The following is a 22,878-nucleotide window of genomic DNA, read 5'->3' on the forward strand; positions in this document are numbered from 1 at the left end:
GGTTAATGGACGCCCGAGAGGTCTTTCTGAGAGCCTTCGAAGCAGTCGGGAACCTTCATCGGCTGAATATTACATCATTCCGAGGGTTGGAAAAATGTTTTATAATTTCAGGGGTGAAGTAAAATTCAGACCAAAAAGCTGAACGTTTTTTCCATTCGCTTGTCTATCGGTTTTTATCACTTGAACGATTTGCAACGGCCGGATACTTTCCAGCTCAATTAAAGCCTTTTAAAATTCTCTGGAGTTAGTCTTGCGGACAGATTTTTCATTGCGTTAAATTCATTGTTTCAATAATATTCTTAAACAAATTCGAACTTATGAACGGAGAAACGTGTGGGCAAACATCGAAGTTTGTTGCGAAGCTCACGGTTTTCCTTACATCAACACTTGAACTTGGAATTGAATAGAAAATTCGGTAACGCGTGTACTCGAATTAGTTTACAGCTTGTGGTTCCTAAGATTCTGAAGAATAAATTCATCTACAAACAACAATAACGAAATAATTGTATCGTTCTTTTGGGAAATTGAAGCAGTTAAAACTTGACCTTGTTCCGGAATCGTGCACAATTATATTATTATGAAATTTAATTTTCAATTTCACCAGCAGCATTGAATTTAGGCCGAAGTAATTATTCGTCAATATTATCTCTTCTCCAAACATACAAACTTTCCACACCGAACAATTAAGATTGTGTACAGCTGAGTGCAGCAGTGATAAATGTCGTGTAATTAACTGGTTGTTTATCTGGTCGTTTGATCGCGTAACTCATGGAATTATCGAAACTTCGCATAACAATTAGACAGTCAATTAATGAATGGTTATTTCGTAAACACGGAAGTCAGACTTTCCGAGCCAACACAAACAAGCCCTAAAAATTAAATGCCCAGCTATCGTGCTGTGGAGAAATTAGAAAATTTCGTGAATAATATTTTACACATTCAATTTTTATTCAATATTAATAAATTTCTATTGAGTTATCCAACTGCATAGCGGCTTGAAATTTAAAGGAAAGAAGCGCAGAGATTACTTCGACAAGTTTCAAATAACTTTCCGCCAAAGGCGTTTCTTCACCCAAATTTTCAGGAAAGTGGTGGAAAACAAAGTCATGGAAACGGGCCGAGGGGAGATTGAAAGATATCGTTCGCTTCAACTTTTGATAAGATGAAATCTCGATTGCCAATAAACGGACGTAAATCGTCGAAGGATAACGAGGCTTCGCTCGATTGTTTTGTAAAGTAATGATAACAGCACAACGACGATTCTTTCGAGGCTTTACCGAACACGTTTCGCACCAAGATAACCCAATTTTCTGCGAATCACGTTGCTCGTAGTGATTCATCGAAACTTTATCTCGTTAGTTTTTATTCAACAAAGAGACACGTTAGATAGATCCGCCAGTCGCTGTGCCATTGAAATTCAATCCGCGTACATGTACGAGTGTTTTTGGCGGAATTCCGGAGGCAACGTTTGGAATACGTGTCGCCAGACTCGGTTTTAAGAGGCAGTGATCGGGTTAAACGCCAGATCAGAGAGCGTCGCTCGGGCAGATTCACTCTCGGATATTACGTATGCATTACAGATGCAACGGCGAACATATAATATGTTGATAAAAGTGAAAGTGTGCCTCTCTTCAGATTATGCAGGCCTTTTCATGGATGGGCTGCGTACTTAAGATCAGGGAAGATTAAGGTCAGCTTAAAGATCGAGCGGCTTTGACACGACGTGCTTTCGTGTCTTTTGTCTCGTCTGCGGAACTTTTGCCCGAACTATCGACATTTTTAAGTGACACATATATGTTTCGGTGTTCGTTCACTTGGCTCGTTGTCTGACAGATTGAGCAACCGAGAACCGTCAGGAATGCAAGCTTGATTGAAAGATACACGATGCAACGCGCCAGGGAGGTTCGGAACTGGTTTTCTAATACCGTCACAGTGCGCTGACAGCTTATCTCGCGTGTTTCTTGCAAGTAGGGCTATGCTGGATAATTGCTTGATATATACCCGTCGAACATTTTTTTGGTCGAAGAATATCGTTCGTCATTCGTAGACATGGATAGACGTGGTTTTGTTGTCTCGATGGTGAGAGAAATAAAAGTAAAAGAAAATTCAAATTCTCTTTATTTACAACATTTTGTCAATTTGTTCAAATATGACAAGCAGTCGCTTGATTATCAGACTCGAGAATCGAAGACGCTGTTTTTTTCCCGTGTTCTTTTTTCACTTAGTTTCACTTTTTCTACTGGCCGGTTCACGACGAATATTTTGCATACCTTGTAGTTGTACAGGACAGTCTTGTCTCAAGTGATCTTGACTTGAGGTGAAATATATTTTTCAAATGCAATATTGCGGCGAGCGATGCGTAACTCTGCTCTCGGTAACCGATTCATCTCTCGACTTCGAGATGGAAAGCTTTTTACGCACTGCAAGCTATTGTGTTTTTTTAAAAACCAATGAACGTTCAGTGTTATATTCGAGTCGATTCGATTTTCATGCTCCAGTTGTTTGACGAGTGGTTTTCACTTACCGCTAATCGTATCTGTATTCAGAGAAGAAGAGGGTTTATCATAATCGCCCCTAAAATGAAAGGTTCAGTTTTTTTACGAAACTTGACGTTTTATGGTCTAAAGAATCTCTTTCAGTCATTTATAGATAGACGGCTTGGTGTGACTGAAATCAATTATTTGTGTGACAATATCTTGACAATCAATTAACGGATTTTCGCGGTTTCAGTCATGATCGATGCGGTTATTCTACTTTGGAACTACTCACATTTTGAACGAAATGAGCCGACGATGAGATGTTTCTAAGCAATTTGTAAGAATGTTAATATTTTTTTTATCAAACAATAACTTGCAAACATATTCACCGATTGAGGTAAGCACTTCGTCCACTGGATTGACTTCATTCAACTCACAAAGACATAATTAGATTATGAGCAAAATCAGCCTAGTCACCTACCAATTTTTTCTAAGCAGTGAAATGCTTTTCTCTAAAATTCTTATTCTTGCAAACTTCGGTAATATCGGAAGGTTCTGAGATTAGTTTTCCACGGTTTCTCAATTTCGTTTTTATTGGTTCATGCATCCAAAGTAGCTGACTATATTCTAAGGTAGAATACATTCCTGGCCATAAATCTCACGCAGACAAATTTCAGGCAGACTGTACTTAACACCGAAACTACACAGCATTTCAACTAATTTTGCCCGACGTAGCTCAATTAATCTACACTAATTATCAAAGCATGCCGAATGGGTTTAACTATAACTTTTAATTGTAACGTTCCAATGCGCCTTTCTTCGTAAGCTCCTACCGGCTTCAGAAATAATCTCTCACGTTTTTGTTGAGCCCAGCTCACTTTGCTTCATAATACATCGTTTCTCGTCATTTCAACAAACTTATTATTATTCAGTAATCCTTGGTGGAAATTAGCAGGATCTCCACAACGAATAAGCATTAAAATTCCAAAGTTAGAAACCGCGATTCCATTCGACTCGTTGGAATTTCATACGATACGTTATAGTGGGAGGTCGAAAACCGCTTTTTCTTACGCATCGTCTGTTTGCGTAACTTTTTTAAAATTATGGAACCACCATGTCGTCGCAGCTCAACCTCTTGTTACAAGTATCAAGTTATCCCCGATAATTTCCACCCGAATACCGTTCGTTACATGTTGCGATAATTTTCTCTCAGAATTACCCTGCTTGTAATAATTAATGTCGAACAATCAATATGCCACGATCGTGCTACGAAGCGTCGATATTTTTAGTAATTTCAAAAGATCATTCGCTCGATAAGAATAATTGATCCCATTATTTTCCGGTAGCAGGAAGCCGTGAAATAGAGCCAAGTTGTTTTCACGCGAAAAAAGGTAGCGGTAGCTATATTTACGAAAAAGTTTGGAAGAAGAATTTGCGAGAAGTTTGGAAAGTGATGCGAGAATACCGGCCCGCAATAGCTACGCAATAAAACACCTCTTATCATCCATACCCGCCAACCCGCGATTTGAACCCTCGGAATTTCGTTCCGTTTACATCCGATGAACGGAATAAAATTTCTCCATATTAACATAATCCGCGCGTCACTCAAGACCCGGTGAGTTTTGTCGAAGTGTCGAAAATGTACCAAATCATCGGGAAGGTCTTCGGGAGTCTATAACATAACGTATACTTTATCGTTTCGCAACGATTTGCCATCTCCGGCGCCTTTTCTCCGGGGTGAATTTTATTTATTTATTATTTTTTTTTTATTTGTCGTAGAAACGTGTGACACGGTTGCGCAACAACGAATTTCTTTTCTCATAATTCGCAAAGCGGTCGGGCTTCCGGGCTTTATCCAATAGGATCGTTCCGCTACGGCTAGCGTGAAGTTTAGCCATGCTAATGACGTAGGTGTCAGCCGGGTGTTGATTCATACGCTAAATTCGATAAAAGATAAATAAAAAAAAAATAAATAAAAATCCGATCTTCGGTCTATAAAAATTCCAGTCGTCTTGAACGTGAAAGATGAAAAAAATCTCCGACGTACGGCATAATATATACAGATTAGAACAAATCGTAGACCGATGTAAATATTCGGCGTGAGGACTTGAAAAAATTCGTCTCGTTTCTGTCTCATATAAGACACGTCATGCGAGCTGGTGTGAAAAGGTTCATTCAAATCAAATTTCAACGCGGGTTTTTGCGCATACAATGCGTCAATTTGGGAAAACCGCCGGCGAATATTTCAGGACCATTAACGTCGATACGTGACGTTGGTCCGTTTGCTCGTCTCTCTGAGTTCCGCAGGATCGTAAACCTTTCACGCATGCTTCTCCAAGTGTCCGGGTCATGGGTAAATCGGTTTCAAATTCGCTTGTATACAGTAGAACCTTCCAGAGCATCGAGGGTGGCAATAAATTCTGCAGGACTTTACAGGACGAGTACATGGAGCGGCGGCTGACTGCGTTTTTTTCAGGAAACCAACGCGGTTGTCGATCCAATGCGTCAAAGGGCTCGGCTTTGGTTTCATCCGGATTTACGGTAGGTGCTCTCGGTACTGGGATTGGGGATTAGAAGCAGCGGAATTGCGAGCTTCAACCGGGTGATTTGATATTCAGGTTTTATGTGCGCTTGTGTCAGTGCCATGTGACATTGACGCGTGTATCTCATTCGGCTTCGAAGACTTCTTCTTCTCTCTCTCTCTTTTTTCGATCCATGATTCGTCACTTCTCTTTCCTTCTTTTTCGAAGCTGTTTGTTTTCCCACCTCTGGCACGCATTGTTTTCTGTCCTTGATTACGTTGGCAATATTGTCCACGATTGTTACGGATAAATAAATATTACATCTATCCATCTACGTATCTATTTTTTTCTACCTCCAATAGTTTTCTACTTTCAAATCCCGAGTCTGTCATTACCTGGTTATGGGAGGCGGTTAGAATCGCTCATTCAAAGCCGAGCCCGAATGAGGGTACTTAATATTCACGCCTCCACCTTATGAATATTATTATTTATCCGTTTCTACAAGGCATTCCAAATTATCACCATTAGCCCGGTTGAATTCTATTTTTATGACACCTATTTTCAACCCATTCGCATACTTATAATGCTCCAACGCGATACTTATTACGGTGATTGCGTTTGCGTTGAGTAAGAGACTTGGCGAGCTCTGCAGCTCCGATTCATTGTCCCGGTGAGATAATTTCGGCAGAGTTTTATCGGGCGTTAATATAAACATGATGCTTTTTTCTCTTATACGATTTTCGACCGATGTATGCATGCCTGTAGATCAGTTATTACGCGTTTCGATATGTTTTACATTTATTGCAGTAGTGAATTTATAGGATTTTTATGGGGCAGTTAAAATCTGGCTCATATTCTCCTCCACTCGAATATATCTGGTATAGATTATCTTGTGCAATCAATCCCGCGCTTCTTCATTGCATGCCGATCCGATCAATCTTTGAACTCGACTATTTTTTATTTCATAATTTTTTTCACTTTGACGTAGATCGAAACGAGTAGAGATATAGAGATGGTAGAGATATGAGTCTGTTTGGTTTTTTTCGGTGAAGAAAATTTCAAAACGCAACGCCGAAAACAGAAAAATTTGCAACAATTATCGCGAGACCAATCGTCAATAACTATTACTTGTCGTACCTTGAATGAAATATTAAAATACGACCTAGAAATGAAAATTTTTTACCCATCAACAACAAATAAAGCATTAAAATCAATCGAATCTGCCAAAAAGGCACGCGACCATTTCGCCATCATCACTGACGGTACAATATAGACGATAATTAACATGCAATTGTCGCGAATTTATTCTCGGAGCGAGTAATTGAAAAAATCTCGACAATTAATGTCGTCGCAAGTACATACGACCAAATTGTCATTTACCACGAAGGCACAGCTGCGGTAATTGCAAAAACCAAGGTAATCGGCGCAAATTGCAGATTATCGGCAGCTCCGGTTTTACGACGGATTTTACGGAGTCCCGAACTCGCGGTGAAGAAAATCGGAAAAAACATCCTCTTCCGGGAATTCCCGTCGGGTTTCGCCTCTCGGTGAATCCTGAGGATCGGGTCATCGACCGGTCAAACAAATAATCCCTGCACAGAGCCTGGACAAGGGGCCTTGTACTAGTTCTTCGTGGATCTGAATCCGGTTCCTGGCGCGAAGTCGCCTTGTTCGGTTGCACAAGGGTCTCGAGCGTGCATCCTACTATTTTTAGAAGCCACCGGATCAGTTCTTAGAACCCTGATTTCATCTCCATAATTAACAACCTATGTCCCGCAGCAAAAGCTGCAACTCTTGTTTGGTCATGTGGCCGAAAACCCGTTTACAGTATCGCGTCTTATACCCCTTAACAGGGCAAGAAGTATCGTTTTGGTACCGTTTCGTGGTCAATATTTACCGGTACCAGTGATCAACGCACTTTCGGATGCGTTCCAAGCGGAACGACTGTGTGTCGCGTATCGGGGTGTTTTAATTACGGGTAATTACCGCAGGTGTATTAATTACAGAATGATTTATCGGACCGTGTAAACCGTTTTGCATCCATTGTTTCCTAGCCAGTCAATCGGCCAATTATCAACATCCGTTCCAACGCTAGCTGCAACATATCGACGCAACTACGCCGAGATGGATCTTCGATATCGCGAGTGATCGAAGATGATTAAGGGAATGGTCGACACCTTGAGATCGCGACTCGTTTACAATGTTGTTCTAATCTAGATCTATCGTTCGATGACAATGTCGCATTGAACGAGCTTCGTGGAAATTGTGTTGGCCGGATTTTAATAACTCGCGCAATTAAGCATATAATTATTGCGGTATTGAACACGGAGCTGCAAAATGCCGGCGTGATTTTCAGAGGAATGCTATCGACATTCGGCGAAATCACTGCGTTTGACGTTTGCGATTATACCGGTAATACGATGTTTGCTAATTGAATCGATGCCCGGCGTTTGAACGTGGCAGACTCGATGCTGTTCGGAGAATTGTGTTATCTCGTCGACGGTTTCCCACCGCAAGTTATTAGTTGTCTATAATAACGCAGCGGCAGCGTTGCCGAGAACTGGACAGTCGTGAATTTACCGCCATTGAGTGACCTCTGAAAAAGAGGCGTAATCGGCCTGCGATTAAGTCAACCCAAATGCATATAATGGATGTAACGTAATACGTAAAACGAAGGACAAGATGCATCAGTCGGTGTTGATCATTGAAATATTCCGAGTACTCGCATGTCAGTGATCGCTGATATTACACTTTTTTGCTTCTTCCATCCAGCCACGTACGTTACGCAACCTTATTGTTTATTATTCAGACGAGGGACTCGAGATTGAAATTCTGCATTCTCAATATTGAGGCGAGACGAGTTTGTTCAATTTACAGTATTCCGTCGATCCTGCAAAGTTATTTCATTTTTTTACTCAGGGTCGTATGGATTAAGAAGCAGGAACCACACGGCGGTGTTTTCGATCATCGATATTGAAGCGGAATTCGTGACTCGAAATAAAAGATGATTACGCGTCTTCTTCTCTGTCCTTGATTGTGTTTCTTCCCAAATTATACTTATATACAGCCATGACGAACGTTGTAGGTGTTCCTTAAAGCGAAACATCCACGATCCTCAAATCCCAAGGTATCTAGAGACGGTCGGTTCAAGGGGTAAGAGAAAAAAACGTACTTTGAAGGAGGATTCGACCGAGGCCTCGACCGGCCCGTTGAGAAGATCCCCGAGGTGATCGTTCCGACCACTTTCACGAAACGGGTTTCATTTTTCACGCAGTGAATAAACGTGCTCTGCGTTTCGGGGCAGCCGGTTTGGAGTAACGAGCTCATCTCGCAGCTATTAACCGATCGTCGTTATGCAACGGCCGTTCCACTCACGCGTGGTATATTAAGAAGAAACCTCGGAGTGATAAGTATACATTGTATATTGAGTGTATTATAAACATTGTCTGTATCGGTAATATAGGTGTTTGGCCGGAGGGAGGAGAGATAATTAAAAGATCTATAAGTTAAGGAGAGCAGAATTGTTATCCCAGAAAATTAGGCCAAGAGAACTGCCGGGGAATCGGTTTATTTTTTCAATGGTCTACGACTGCCTGCTGTAGGTATGGAAAAAACGTATCGCTTCGAAGTTAACGGCTTCCAAGACGGAGTGCAGCGATCAGTGATTGCGGCAATTCGACGTCGGGCGAAAATTATCGCTATCACGATCGGCTCGTTTGCATTATCAACTCCCTAAATAATAAATGACAGTTGGACAGAATCAGCCATTATTGCCATCCCTGAACGGCAAAGTCATACTGGTTATTCTTATGACGACCATTTTAATTACTTACCGTTCCAAGTCGATGACTATTTCGACGAATCAAACCTCGACGTCAAGAACGGGTTTCCTTGTCTCTGCTGGCTGTAAATTATTCAGCCGCGCTAACCGGACATTCGATTTCCTGACATCTTTATACCCGCTTGTCGGATGATCATTAAAGAGAATTTTACGACTGGTATCGGCGGATACTTGGTTGTTCTTTATCCACAAAAAAATTTTGGACCTGTGTGCCGCTGCAAAGAGACGCAGCGACAACTTCTGCAACTAAAAGTTTCATCGAATTCAGCCTGAACGGCGATCCAAGCGTTTTCGGATCCGAGTCATTGACCTTGAAATCGATATTTATTTTTTGTAACGTCACCGGGTAGATATCTACGTGATATTTCACGAGTATTATAGAGGAAGATGCCCGAAAATAATGTATGCTTTATCACCGTATTCGAGTCAGACGTACGATTCGACTGCCACGTAGAAAACTTAAGCCGATAAAATTTTCACTGCACGCCACTTTTCAGCGGACCCACGATCGTGAGAGTTTTACTAAAATTCTGGTTCGAGAGTACGATATGAATTCTGACGGCGGTATCGTAGGTCGATTTAATCTCGATGTATGTAAAACGAAACTCCGTCGACGAATCAGAGTTTAAAGAAATATTTACGAGTTTTTCAAACTGCGAAAATATTGCAATATCGTGAAACGCTCTGAGATATAAACATTGTTACATCAGAAATTGTTTTAAAAAGACTCCGGAAAGTAAAAAGAGGACGTGCGAAATTGCGACGGTATAAAACTAAGTTTCATTATTTATAAGAACTTTTTCAAGTCAATTGCTTCCTGTCGTGTTCGAGCATCCGCGCTTCTGGCTTTCAAACAATTTGACGACTTTTATGTCAAATTCTAATACCCGTGGAACCTAAAATTCAATTTATTGACGAGTCCCGTCAATCACTTTTGACTTGTATTAAACATAAGTAATTAACATAAAAATATTACGCAACGAAAAATATATGCGGATAGTCATGAATGAAATTACAAAGTATTAAGAAAAAATCTTGAGCTTCCAATCATCTCGAAGAAGCAGTTATTATATAATACCTGCATCTAGAATCAATCGCTGAAATGAGATGCTGAATAACAATTACATGCAAATTTTCAATTTTTGAGGATCTTCATTCATGAGGAGCCTCAAAAATTCCGTTCTCTTGACTTTAAATCGTTTTAAAGAACATATTTGCGGGGACGTTTTCTACGGACGATTTTTGCCTGCTCAATCTCGCTTAATATTGTTAATTCATCCTATAAGGATATACATATGTATAACATATGTATATGTAATATGTAATCTTATTGCCACCTCAAAAATTTTCATCCCTTATTCCACGTTCAATGCATGTATAAAACTTTAACAAAACGCGGGAATATTATCATTAACTCTTTACAAAAGATTTTCCCGATTGCAGATACCAGTCTGGATTTGTTTTCACTACTTCCTCTCTGCTTTTCATCGGTTCTAGTCCAATATTATGAATTCTCTCCGGGAGGTCGGAATCCAACGATGCAAAGCCTTCCTCTCGCCTCAGATTTTCCACAAGGTGGGAAAATTTCATCGTCCGGACAATCCGACGTTTTTCGAAGTATCGACATTCCTGCAGTTCATCTGCTAGAAACATGCCGAACCGTATTTGTGGCCGTGAAATTTCCACGGTTAAAGTAACACCGGTCAACACGAATATTGAGTCTGGGTTCTGGATGTCAATTTTTGATTTCTTTCACGTAAATAATAAAAGGCAAAACGAAGGTGGGTAAGTTTTCTTCAAATCCGAAAAGTTGTTCCGGTTTCTACAAAAGCAAACTTTGTATGATAAAACTGTTTTTTTCTTTTATTAGTTGCTCAAAATTTGACCGCTAGAACTGAGACTCAAAAATCCTGTTGACCGCTGATATTTATCAACGTAAAAAGGACGAAAGCCAACTTTACAAGTAACAAATAAAGATATTGGTGATTGTTCGATGTATGGAATAAAAATTTATTTATTTAAATGTAAACTCGAAAGAATACAATTTTTTTTGTTTACCTGTTTAACGGATAGCTTATTGCTGCATCGGGATTTCATCGTCCCCGGCTGCAGATATATTTCTCCGTCTAAAGAATAACGAAAAGAAGTTATTCCTCGGACATTCTCAAGCATTTCTCGCGGGATTTAAATCCTGGAGAGTCCGAGGCGAGTCTTGGACGAATATTAACACTTAAATCACGCCGTTCGCTTGATTGCTGCGTCTATACCGCAGAGTACGGGAGGGTTTAATTATGCGTACAGAAACTTGTTACGTTAATTTCCCCAGGTGACCGACTCGTCCGTCTTTTTCCTTCTCTCCTCCTTTTTGTCGCTCTTGCCTTCTCGATTTTACACTGTAAATTGTGGTAAATATGGTATAATAATTTGGCAAAATTTTATCGAAAATTCACGGAGTAAGTTTTAACCGTAGGAAATTTTACGCGTGAATATTGATCCGAGGATGGTACGAGCATCGGATAATCAAGATGGCAGTCAAGAAGGTTTCATTAATATATTAGGCGATTATTTTGATTTACGTTGAATTTAACGACTCATCGTGAGTATACGAATGGCAGGAAAAGGGCGAGGGGGACGGTGCGACACCGCGACGGTGGGTTTAAAGCCGAAAATACGTGATCGAACAGTCTATTAATCACACGGAAGTGTCGGAAAGCCCAAAAAACGTTGGCACAAAATAAACGAAAAGTCGAATTCCGTCAAGACTCGCCGCAACATCTGCCTATGACATCACTCCTGAATATTGATTTTCATCAGCCTTGACGTTATTGTGGACGTTGATCCCACGTCTCGATGAAATTTCCTCGCCGTTTTCCTTCTTTCGTGACGAAATGTGAAACCGAGAGCTTACCACTCTACCTCCCTGGCCCCAAAGAATGGTCGAATCGTTAACGTGGGACGACGAATCCGACAATAATCGGGCACCGTGATCCCTTGATCAGCAGCCATGTTTGCCTGCAGCAACCGGAGGAGAGATCTACAATGGTACGATAAGGATCCGCAACCGTGCCGGCTTATTTACCCCAGAGGTAGCTGTTACGGTGCCTAAAACGACTAGACGAGATTTGGAGATGAGTAATTGAGTCGGCGAGGATCCGGCGAGATAAGCAAATCGGTTTTGCTTGTAGATCGAGAGAAGGAATCCCACGCGTTCGCAAATATCAATGTCTGAATTTGATGAATACTTTTATTAAAATTTTATTCATCCCTCGTCGAAACCCGCTGCAATTATCCCAATCTCACCGAAATTTGCCAAATTTTCCGATTTTGTAGACAGATTTCCCCTGGACGGGGAAAATCCAAATGGGCATCGCTGGGATTTTCGTCGGTTAGATAATTCCCGCGAGTATTTTACCGAGTGTGAATACGTGTATTATACCGGATATTATTATTATACCTGGTCATAATTAGCGTATTCGAAGGCTACGATTGTCGGCTGTATCCAGCGGGCATCTCTATATTTATACCGATTCGGACGTGTATTAAAATACCGTACTATTCTGGACGTTCGGAAACACTCGCCGGCTGATTAATCCGCGCGAAAAATTACGCAACGCCAATTGGTCGTAGCTAAATTTCTTGCAGCCCACTTTGTCCGCCAGTGTTTTTAGGCGTGATGCGCGGGCTGCTCTTTTGTCGTTAGGATGTTAGAAACGGTGTCTGCAAATGGGCCTCGCTAAAAAACAAGGCACACGGATACACCGTCAAACAAACAGCGTTTGCGAATCCAATTATCCACCCGATATGAATACCGTCAATGACACCCGCTTCAGGCTTTCTCATTTTTCAAAGACACGGCTTCGTCGTTTTGCAGCCGGGCCTGAATTAGGCGCTCCTTGACACCCGAACGAAAAGCTCGACTGGATTTGGATTTCTCTAGAAAGTTATAATAACCGCGTCGATGATGCTCAAATTTGCCGAGAAAAGGCGCCTCTTTTTGTCCAAGGAATCTCGATTGTTTTCACTACATCACCTGCAGTACCATAAATATCCAGACATTTTCCCTCGGCGAATGTCTTTTTACGTCTCGTTGGATTTCAATCCTCGCCTTTTTGCCCGGTGAATAATTAATTAACGGGGGTGTTTCGCCGAGCGGCGTCTTAGACTTGCTTTTAATCTCTTGGAATTACCATTCTGCGTTATCACTCAACTCACCGAATGATTATACCCGCTTCGCTATCGGACCGGAATGTTTATTTCACGTCGAATCTACTTCTGCTCGTATATCGTTATTCCGCTTCACGCTTCCGTAAGCTGTCCTTTATTTACGGAATTGTTTGTTTATTACTCGGTGCTAGATCGCTAGACTCTCTTCTCTTCCAACGCACCAAGTGAACTGCTCAACCGTCTTTCGGTTAGAAAATTTGACCAAATACTCGCTCTTCCGCTTGGTAGATTTTATTCTCAAATTTTCGCCTTCCCGTTTATACATGTTCACGGGAATTTTCACGTATTCAGAAAATCAAATCGGAGAATTCGTCGGCTGGTTAGAGCAAATGAAAGTTTCTCGAATTATTTCACATGCAAAGTTTGAACGACGTGAAAATATATATATATATATATTGACATTTATTCACTGTATATGAATTTTAGTTGCGACAGAAATTTGAATTTTTATACTTCGTACCGAAACCGCGTATGAAGAAAATGTCAAGGATTTGTCTCTCGAAAACACACGTGGCACTTTCGATAAAGAAATTCTAAACGCAAGAAGAACCTCATAAATCATCTCGGCTCACGAGTCCTTCTTGAGTACAAATTTATCCAGGGATGGTATTGCTTTTTTCTTAGATGAAACGGAGAGGCCACATGCCTACAATATCGTGCCCTCAAAAGATCCCGGTGTTCCGCCTCTATTGCTTCCTGAAGCCTTTCTTGCGCACACTGTGTGCTTTGGCCGTAATAGTATCGATCTGCAACTTTATTCGATAAGATGAATTGGATTTCGGCGGTCAGAATTGACGTTGCCCGAAACTCGCGGTGACTTCATCGGATTTGATGAATAAAAAATTTCTCCGCAACCTTTGTTCTGCTAAACCAGATGACTAGAATCGTGTTCCAGCGAGATTTGAAATCGAATAAAGGATTACGCGTGCCGGGATCTCTGGAGAATGAAATCCGTATTCTTCCTGAATCCGGTAAGAAAATGTTTTGGGTTCAGCAAAAATTTCCAATATCACCCGCCTCGGTTGACTCGTCGTTTTATCGTTTGGCAATGGCATTGAATAAATGGCGAGTTTTCTTTTCATCGCGAACAATCTTACCATAAGATAAATAAAAGGCAAGAGAGAAAGAAGAATAAGGAGACTAAAAGAAGCAGCAATGGTGGACATTTCGGGAAGCGGAATGATTTAGCGAATTTTTTCGTCTCGAAAGACTCGTTGAAAGTAAAATTGTCTATATACTTTTCGCTCGGCGATGTTCTGAGAGTATTTTTCTGGCAAAAAGGAGAGAACCTGAATACTACACTTCGAGTTCGCCTTATGTAAACTTCTTCACGTCATCCTTTCCTCAAGCATGCCGGGCGACGATTTGTTGCCGTTAAGTTGCGTGGGACGGAGAAAAAGCGATACGGCCCGAAAGTTATATCTTTGAATTGGCAAACGATAGCGGTTCAAATTTCGTTACATACTTCGATGCCCGTCATAAATATTTCTTCAAAGACCGGTATAGCATAAAACGTCGTGTTGTGTTAACGGAAGAATTTCATATCACGTAACGATTAGTTAACGAGTAGCTCGGATGACGCGTAACAACTTCGTCGAGGATTATAATAGCCCAACTTTCTCACTTACAATCCGAGAAATTCCCCATCGGCAATAATTTTGTTTGGGCCTGATGTGTTGAGTTCTGATTATGAGCGCAGAACTTGTGGGAAATACGAAAGAATACGACATACGTATTAAGGTGCGATACGCAGTCGGAATTTTTCAAAAATGGATTATTTTTTTTCAATTTCATTTTCGCAAGGCAAATATATTCAAGTATTTACACGGAAAATTTCGTTTCCATCCGACAAATACTCTCCAAGTTACGCGTACATTTTCATAGACGCCCCGAAGCGCTTGAAAGCGCTTTTGAAACTTACAACGCGTTATTCTGAAAACTATATTCTCAAAGTCGGTCAGCAAGGTTTCTCGGAAACGGCTGAACCGTTCAGTCTCAAACTTTTACTCAAGCGTTATTACCACAATTTTCAGTCCTAAATGGAAGGTTTCTTCTCGCCGGTAAATATTTTTAATTTCATAAATAAATTAAGGCGAAAATTTTCATGGAAAATTACATTTTTTTTCTAACAAGCCTCCGTTTTGTTAAAAATGAATATTTTGCTTATTCCTTCGTTTGAAGACCAGATAATACCTTATATTGACTAAATCTTTTTTGTTTTTTCATTTGCAATGATCCAGTCTAGACATATCTTGCTCACTGAAAGACGCCTTTTTTTAGCAGTGCTCCCAGAGATCGGCTATAGTAGCTCTAAAAATCATTATTTTTTTAAATAAATAATATCATAGTGAAGTTCAATGTTACCCCAATATGTATATAAATTTTTATATCAGTAAATTGAAATGTCTTTTCATGAAAATCCACGAAAAATCATTTTTTTCGGTCTCCGGATAATCCCTTAAGGATCGACAAAAAAAGGAGTCAATAAATGGATTGACGGACGAATGATTGAGAAAGTACGTGTACAAATATAAACATTGGTCCTAATGGCAAAGGTCCTTAATTTTCAGGCTGCTTTTTCGACTCTCATAATATCCTCCCAAATTCTTTCACTTCGTTTCGTATCACTTTCACTCTTTGCATTTTGCAGCAAGAACCGTGCATGAGGCACGTTCCAATTCGAACGTCGGGTGTGTTTCAGAGACGAATGAAAGTGATGTGCGAAAAGATTGGGGACACGCTAAAAGCTTGAATCGACAAAGATTGATCCCGCTGAGTGAGTAGCGTTAGGCGTTGGTGAAGGCCGGATGATGACGCGTCTGCGATACGTGCGAACCAAAGTTTGTCGCACGCCTGTCGGAAGACGAAAGAAAATAATGAAAAAAGAAGGAGTGGCGAACGGATGGATGAAAAAACGTGTTTGGAATAAAAGCCCGGCTGCAGACGACGACAAATGGCGCAAGGAACTTGAATTTGCAAAGTCAATTAGACATGAATATTAGATTAAGGAGCTATTCAATCTTCCAACTCACTCCCACTTTAAATCTTGCATCGCGAAGCCAGGATCATCGCACTGATATTTTTAATCATTTAAACCGAGTCGCACAAAGTGACGGGGATCGTGAAATTGGCGAAATTTATGGTTGCACTATCACCGATTTAACACGGCATTATCAGGTAACTGCACGAGTGTGAATTTATGCAAATTGACGGTAAATTTTATCGATAATAATCTTCCGCAGGAACGGTAAACACCTAACGGCAGAATATTCGCCGAATTTATGATTCCCTGGCCGGGAAAGCACTTAAAGTTTAATTAATCAAAGATCGTCGTCGCTAAGATTATTCTAGTCACCGGATGGAAAGCGTCCGTACAAGCCGTTGGCCGATAATCCAAGGATCGTAAATCTGGCGGAGCAGCTAATTCAATATCGGCTAGAAAATTGACAACGCGGACTTGTCGACTTCGGGGTGACGTAATCATTTCACGAGGTCTAATGCGATTTGAAACACTCTCAGCTGACTGCTACATCGATTTCGGATCTTTGTATTCCAAGTGGAAAATTCGTTTCTTTCGAATGACTAAAAGAAGCTTGATTTCAAAGATTTTCACTTGATTTCACTTGATTCGATTACGGACGGACCGATTCAAGTGCAGCGATTTCAAAGATCCACTTCGAGTGCAATTTAAGCGGGTATCAATCTCTTCAATAACTTCAGCTATCTTTGGCCAATCTGTACGTTTTACGGCCACTCAATATACTCGAAGTCAAAATTATAATTAGCCGAACGAATGTTTTACGAGATCGGCAGAAGATCGCCAGGCGCGCGATCTTTACCCACACATTCTCGAATATGGAGACTCGCGTTTGCATTTTACATCGAAGAACCGAGAGCCCCGCCATGTTTGACCGGTTGGACTACGAGTCGTCGTCCAGTGGCTAATAAAACGGGAAAAACACGGCGCAACCTGTAACCGCGGGTTTTGATTTATCGCCAGGATGCGATCTCCGCGCAAGAAAGCCGGAGGTCAGTGTCCCTTGGTATAAAATGAAGCTGCAGGGGGAGGGAGAATCGGGTGTCCGAACTCGGCGTGACGCCGCTCCCGGGTTTCGCGGTTAAAAATTCACGAAACGTGGGATCAAACGTGTCGGGAATTGGGAAGAACCGACCGGCTGACTCAGCTGGGAACCGGGATTTCACAGGTCCGTTCCGCGAGGTTACACGTATCAGAAATTTGGACTTCGGTTCCACCCGCATCCGGCATCTGCGCTAATTCGAAGCGCAAGCTTGCCGAATTTATATTTCATCGTTAGCGTTATTTCAGCTAAATAGGATAATTATCGATGTATTTATTTGTATTCACCGATCATTTTTTTTTTATTTTTCTTTTTTTGTTTTTTCAACTCCGGGAAAAATCCTCTTGCAGCTTCGCTTTAACCGGTCTGAAGCGCCTACGCTCGAGTAAATCGAGAAGGCATGCAGTTTACCTGCCTGCCTACCTTGTGCCGGAGCAGATTTTTCTTTTTCGCCCGTAATGCGTTTTATTCTTCCGCACGTGTGTCTCCGCGGATTCTGTTAAACGGGGCTCGCAGCGACGGGACGCATTTTCTGCATATCGCAAATCGAGGAATTTTTCCGTTCCTACGATCCACGACGATGCCCACGCGGCTTTGGAACTCCGGGCGATCTCAGCACTCGAGGTTCAGGAGGGAAATAACAGTTCGTCGAAGGAGAGTAAACGCAATACAAATCACGTAGGTATGCAAAGGTTTCGTACCGAGACCGATCGGCTTCACCTTTTTTCCGCAGATTCTTCAAACAAAGTATTTGACTTTCTCCTCCTCGTTCGTTTTTTTCTCTCCCTTCTTTGTTCCGCGTGTGCCGAAACGCTTGGGTAAATGTTTTCGCGGAGGCGTTCGCCATTCCTCTCGACTCTTGGATGTGGAGATGCTGCCTCGTGTTGGAGGGTTCGAGATGCTGACGTCATCCCGAAAAAGAGTAAAATCAAGGGTGGATCGGGGAGCGGAGTATGCAAATAAACGACGACCAGGTATACATTGCTGCGAAAATAATGAGAAGAACGTATCGTAAATACAGGGGAAAAACAACCTGCAGGAAAAAAGTTACTCCTATGAACGTCCCGTCGAGAAACTTGCGCTTATAAGCGAAGAAGGTGAGAGGGCAATATACACGACTTATCTCGCTGCGTCCTGCGGCACGAACGGATTCGATCCTTTCGTGCCCATCGAAGCAGCTTGCATTGCGTTGTTGTTATACCTACGCTTCTTTCTGCGTGAGTCACGTCGGATTGCGATTCAATTTTGCCCCACGATCGGAAGAAATGAAATATTCGCGATCCGTCGCGGAATTCGCGATGAAATTTAACCCTCCTCGAAGAGATTTCTGTATTCAACTCTTTCACGTTTCGTATATCGTATTTTAGAAGATACAAATTTGTTTTCGGGATCAATTGTAAACTGTCAGCGATTGGCGATGCGCTGAATGTTTTCGGTGATGTAATTGAAATTGGAAATCAATTGCATTCCGTAACTAGAGACACAAAAAAATATACAGTATATACATAATACCCGAGTTAAACTTCATATTATTCATTTATTTCGACCGCGAATTCTGTTTCTCTTTGATTCAACATCGATAGTTTGATTACAATATACAGCGAAATATAAGGTATTTAACAATTTGCTTATATACTGATTTCAATCCGTTGTGTCAACTATGGATTTTCAGATTTGTGGGATAACTTGAAACAGAGTTTGCTTAAGTCAAGTGTTTTCGGTTGTAAAGCCAATCTTAGTCAAAGGCGTTCGATGTTTGCATGGGTCACTCTTAATCACGTTTTGTGTGTTCAACGACTCATAAGACGAGTTTTTCATCTACACACCCACAATGTTGGCTGATGTAATTAATTCAACTGCCACCCGATTTTTTTATTTTTATTTTTTTTTTTTTGGGTTCTCATTTTATTTCGACACCAAAAATCTCTGCTGACAGATTCGAAATTAGATTAACCCACAGCCTCTATAGTTCAGGAAAAAGTTCATTATCTGCGGATTTGCATTCGGCTGACTTTGAATTATAAGGATCTAGACGATGCAGACTCATTTTATTCAGTACCCTCATGAGACTGGATTTAATTTAATTTAATGAGATTTGTATCCGTCGCATATGGCTCGTTTTTAATCGGTCCTTATTATTGCTTGGAGATAAAATGATGAGAATATTGATTATCGGTGATATGTTCAAGAGAGGCAAACATCAGCAACCTTCAACGTCGAATCGCAATCCGAGCCTGCAATACCTGATTTTTCACATTATCCTGGATGGAAGCTCGTAATGTAGATGGATATCACACTCGAGACTTCGCGGAAATGAATACCTACAGATGGCTTAGCTTCAAGCACGGTGGAATTTTAACAAGGTGATAAATAAAGCTTCCCTTTTCATGCGGAAACTTATTACACTTTTTCTAGCGTTGGTGTCTCTGAGCAGCGGTAAAAAATGACGCCACGGCACCTAATTAGCGACATTTGTCTGCCCGGAAAAGGCAACGAAAAAAGAAAAGCCGCCACAGCTAAGGATTTTCAGATTTTACCACATGTCCTGAAAGCCGATTCTTTATATTCCGCACCGTACCGTGTAATAGTCATACACTAACAAGAAAAACATCGTTTGATCCATAAATTATAATACACATATTTTATCGATTGAAATATAGCCTTGTCACGAAAAAATCCACGCATGCAACATTACCCAAGCCATAATTCTTCGTTTGTTGAGTAAATATCAAAGCGTGTTTGTTGTAGTTTGAAATAAATTATCAAACGATTTGGCAATTAGGACTCTTGAGTCGAATGCTGGCATCTTGCACTGAAATATCGACTCTCAAATTACGTGTCGATTTGATGAAAGAACTCCACGTCTGCCATCAACATGAGGTAACCACTCACCGTATTTGTTAAATAATTCATTACAAAACTGACCGTGAATATCAGCCGTTGGGTCACTCATCCGTAGTTGAATTTTATTTTGCACTACTCGGCATGTGAACGCATTTAAGATTTAATTTATTCGCGCACTTGTTGCTCAAGCTCCGCCGTTTCCGCGAAACCTTATCCGTGAATCTGAATACCTTCCGCGGCATGCTGCTAGTAATTAAAATATCTCGAGTCGCGGGCAAAGTATCTTATTAACTACATCTGCTTACTTTCAATGTCAGCGGGTGATTTGAATAATGCGGCTAAACTGGTTTAATTGATCGGCACATTTCACCGCGTGCATGTAAAATGGATTTGCACGAGGATCAGTGGGTGTATCTAGCTCCTAAAATATTTGTACAACAAGTTAACGGCCTGAATTTATTAGCTTGCCCAACTCGCTCTCTGCAGCTGTTTACTTCGCGAATGACCGAAATAAACTTCTGCTGTATAGTATCGAATTTGTATACCAGTACATTTTATTGCTGGAGTACGGAGTAAATCCGTAATGACGTAATAAGAATCACCTGTTTCTTTTTTCAATATATTTTATCGATGAGTAACCATCGTCGTATTTTCTAACGCAATAATAAAAAAATAAGATATTTAAAAAAAGAAAAAAAAAAAAAAAAAAACACCGGGGAATAAAAAACGGTCGTAAAGTATGAAAGATCCCGTGATAAAATGTTAAATTCCGACCTTCAATTTTTTTAAAAATACTCGCATATAGTAACTATAAAACATTGCACAAGGGGTATTTTTGTGAAAATTTTTTTTCTTCCTAACGACAAGACATTACGTAACCTGTACGCGAGAATTGGCCATCTTTAGTTCTAAATCATTCGATCTGCATAAAAGTGCAATTACAGTGCCAACGTCGAGACGAAATGCGTGGTTTTGGTAACTCTCCAAGCCGCGTTCTATCGAAAATATCACACAACTGATAGAACATGAATATTAATGAAGACTCGTGGAATTATCCGGTTGGTTGTTTGCGAATGTTGCACGCCATGTCAGAAGAAACTGTACATAAATAATAATAATGACAATAACAACAACAACAACAACAACAACAACAACAATAATAATGATAATAATTTAATAATGCAAAAAAACTAACAATTTTTTCTCATCAAAGTCGCGGGACATTTATGACGTACCTACGCAACTGTAACCAACGCGTATCTTGCACAGCGTTCAGAATGTTCGGGTGATGAAATTTCCGTAAATCGTAACGTTACGCGAGTCACATGATGCAGTAAACGGTTTAAAAACCTTCAGGTTTACTGCCCGTTGAAACGTCGCCAACGACTGATGACATAGGGCGTTGACCTCTCTGCACCGTTCAATGTCAAGTCGTGGGTATTTTGTTAAAATCACACAAGACCTCATCTCCCTTGTCACCCTTGACCCTTGGTTCTCTTCCGCAAAGCTTTTCTTTGTATTCTTTCGTGACGGTGGGTCTGACTTCTCGAGTTTTAAGATGTTTACTCTGAACACGTCACGTTGCAGGGAATGCATCGCAAAGGAACGAAGACGATGACATTCGCTGGATGAATTTCTCCGCGGGTAAACCCGTGCTTCGATCATAACCGACACCTGTTGCTCGAGCGGTTGCAGCTTCCGACTAACAGGTGAAAACCTTACCTCTCGATGTCATCGTTTCGTCCGGAAACGGTTGATCTGTATTCTGCGGGAGGCGCGTTTGTGAGTTATCGATAAATCACGAAGAAAATCGGAAAGCCTGAAGTCACCGCAACTCATGGAATTTCCAACGCATACATAGATGAAACGCTTCGATCAGCCACCTTTCAGACAATCATTACGAGCAAATTTCATCTGCAACGTATGAAGCTGCGGCTAAAACTGTGCGCTCAAAGACGAAGACTGTGGTTTCGACGTTTGACCGTCCGACTATGACGAATAGATTCATCTCCTTTATGCACCGTGGGTATACGGACCTGTTACTTTATACCTGTACTTCGGTTGCGGTAAAAATCTTACTTGCGAATTGCGCCTTCCTCACGTTTCGCCTGTTGACATTATGTCCGACAGTGGAATGCTCGCGTGGCATTGAAAGGCCACTTTAGAAATTGGACACGTTTCGAGGGAACACATGTTCCAACTCCAGTGGCTTCTAAGGTGAGCTGGCGCGCGGTTACTTGTTGAAGCAAACTTTGCCACTGGCGGAACTAGGCACCGTATTTTAGCGAGGCTGCGCTGTCTCCGAAATAAACGGTTCGCAATCAGGGAACGTAATCTTTAAGTTAAATAACAGACGTTGTGTAGCGAGTTTCTCAGAAACGGTTTGAGAAAAAAGAGGACTACGAGTAATTTATAAGTCCGGAAAAAATACTCCGCAAAGCGATACTTTTTTGTGACATTCTTACATTTTGAATGGCCGATAGAATGAACTTGGAAAGAACGAATAAAACATGTTTTAATAACTTCGTTGACGCTGATTCTAAATGAATTTACCACTCTTTTAAAATCATGCCAGTCATTTTTTCCATCCAATTAATTTTCACTAATCAGTTGGTCTAATTACGCTCGCGGATAGATGATATCCCGTCAAATATGGACAGTTTATGTGGCAATCAAGTAGGTATAACATTCATTCGGGATATCCGTGCACCAATCTTGACAAGTTTACCGGCTTTCTCTTGTCGTCAAGAGTGGGGAAAGAACCTGAGTAATTAAAATCAATAAATCTCGGAAACTCCGATGGCGTTTTGGCTTTGGTTATTTCGTTGGAGCGATAACGATTGTCGACACGGAAACCTTGAAGATGAATATCTTGGCGCAAAAGAAAGTCA

At 41.0% G+C, this 22,878-nt stretch overlaps 1 long non-coding RNA gene across 1 annotated transcript; it reads right to left on the bottom strand.

Annotated features, from left to right (window-relative positions):
* Positions 1-10,263: 10,263 nt before the first annotated feature.
* LOC124308581 (uncharacterized) lies at positions 10,264-20,159 on the bottom strand. The gene is made up of 3 exons (XR_006909032.1): positions 20,069-20,159; positions 10,899-11,233; positions 10,264-10,480 (listed from the first exon to the last, which is right to left on the bottom strand). It is a non-coding gene; the product is annotated as an uncharacterized LOC124308581 (long non-coding RNA).
* Positions 20,160-22,878: the final 2,719 nt, after the last annotated feature.

The sequence above is a fragment of the Neodiprion virginianus genome, chromosome 1 (genome assembly GCF_021901495.1).
Source record: "Neodiprion virginianus isolate iyNeoVirg1 chromosome 1, iyNeoVirg1.1, whole genome shotgun sequence".
Lineage (NCBI taxonomy): Eukaryota > Metazoa > Arthropoda > Insecta > Hymenoptera > Diprionidae > Neodiprion > Neodiprion virginianus.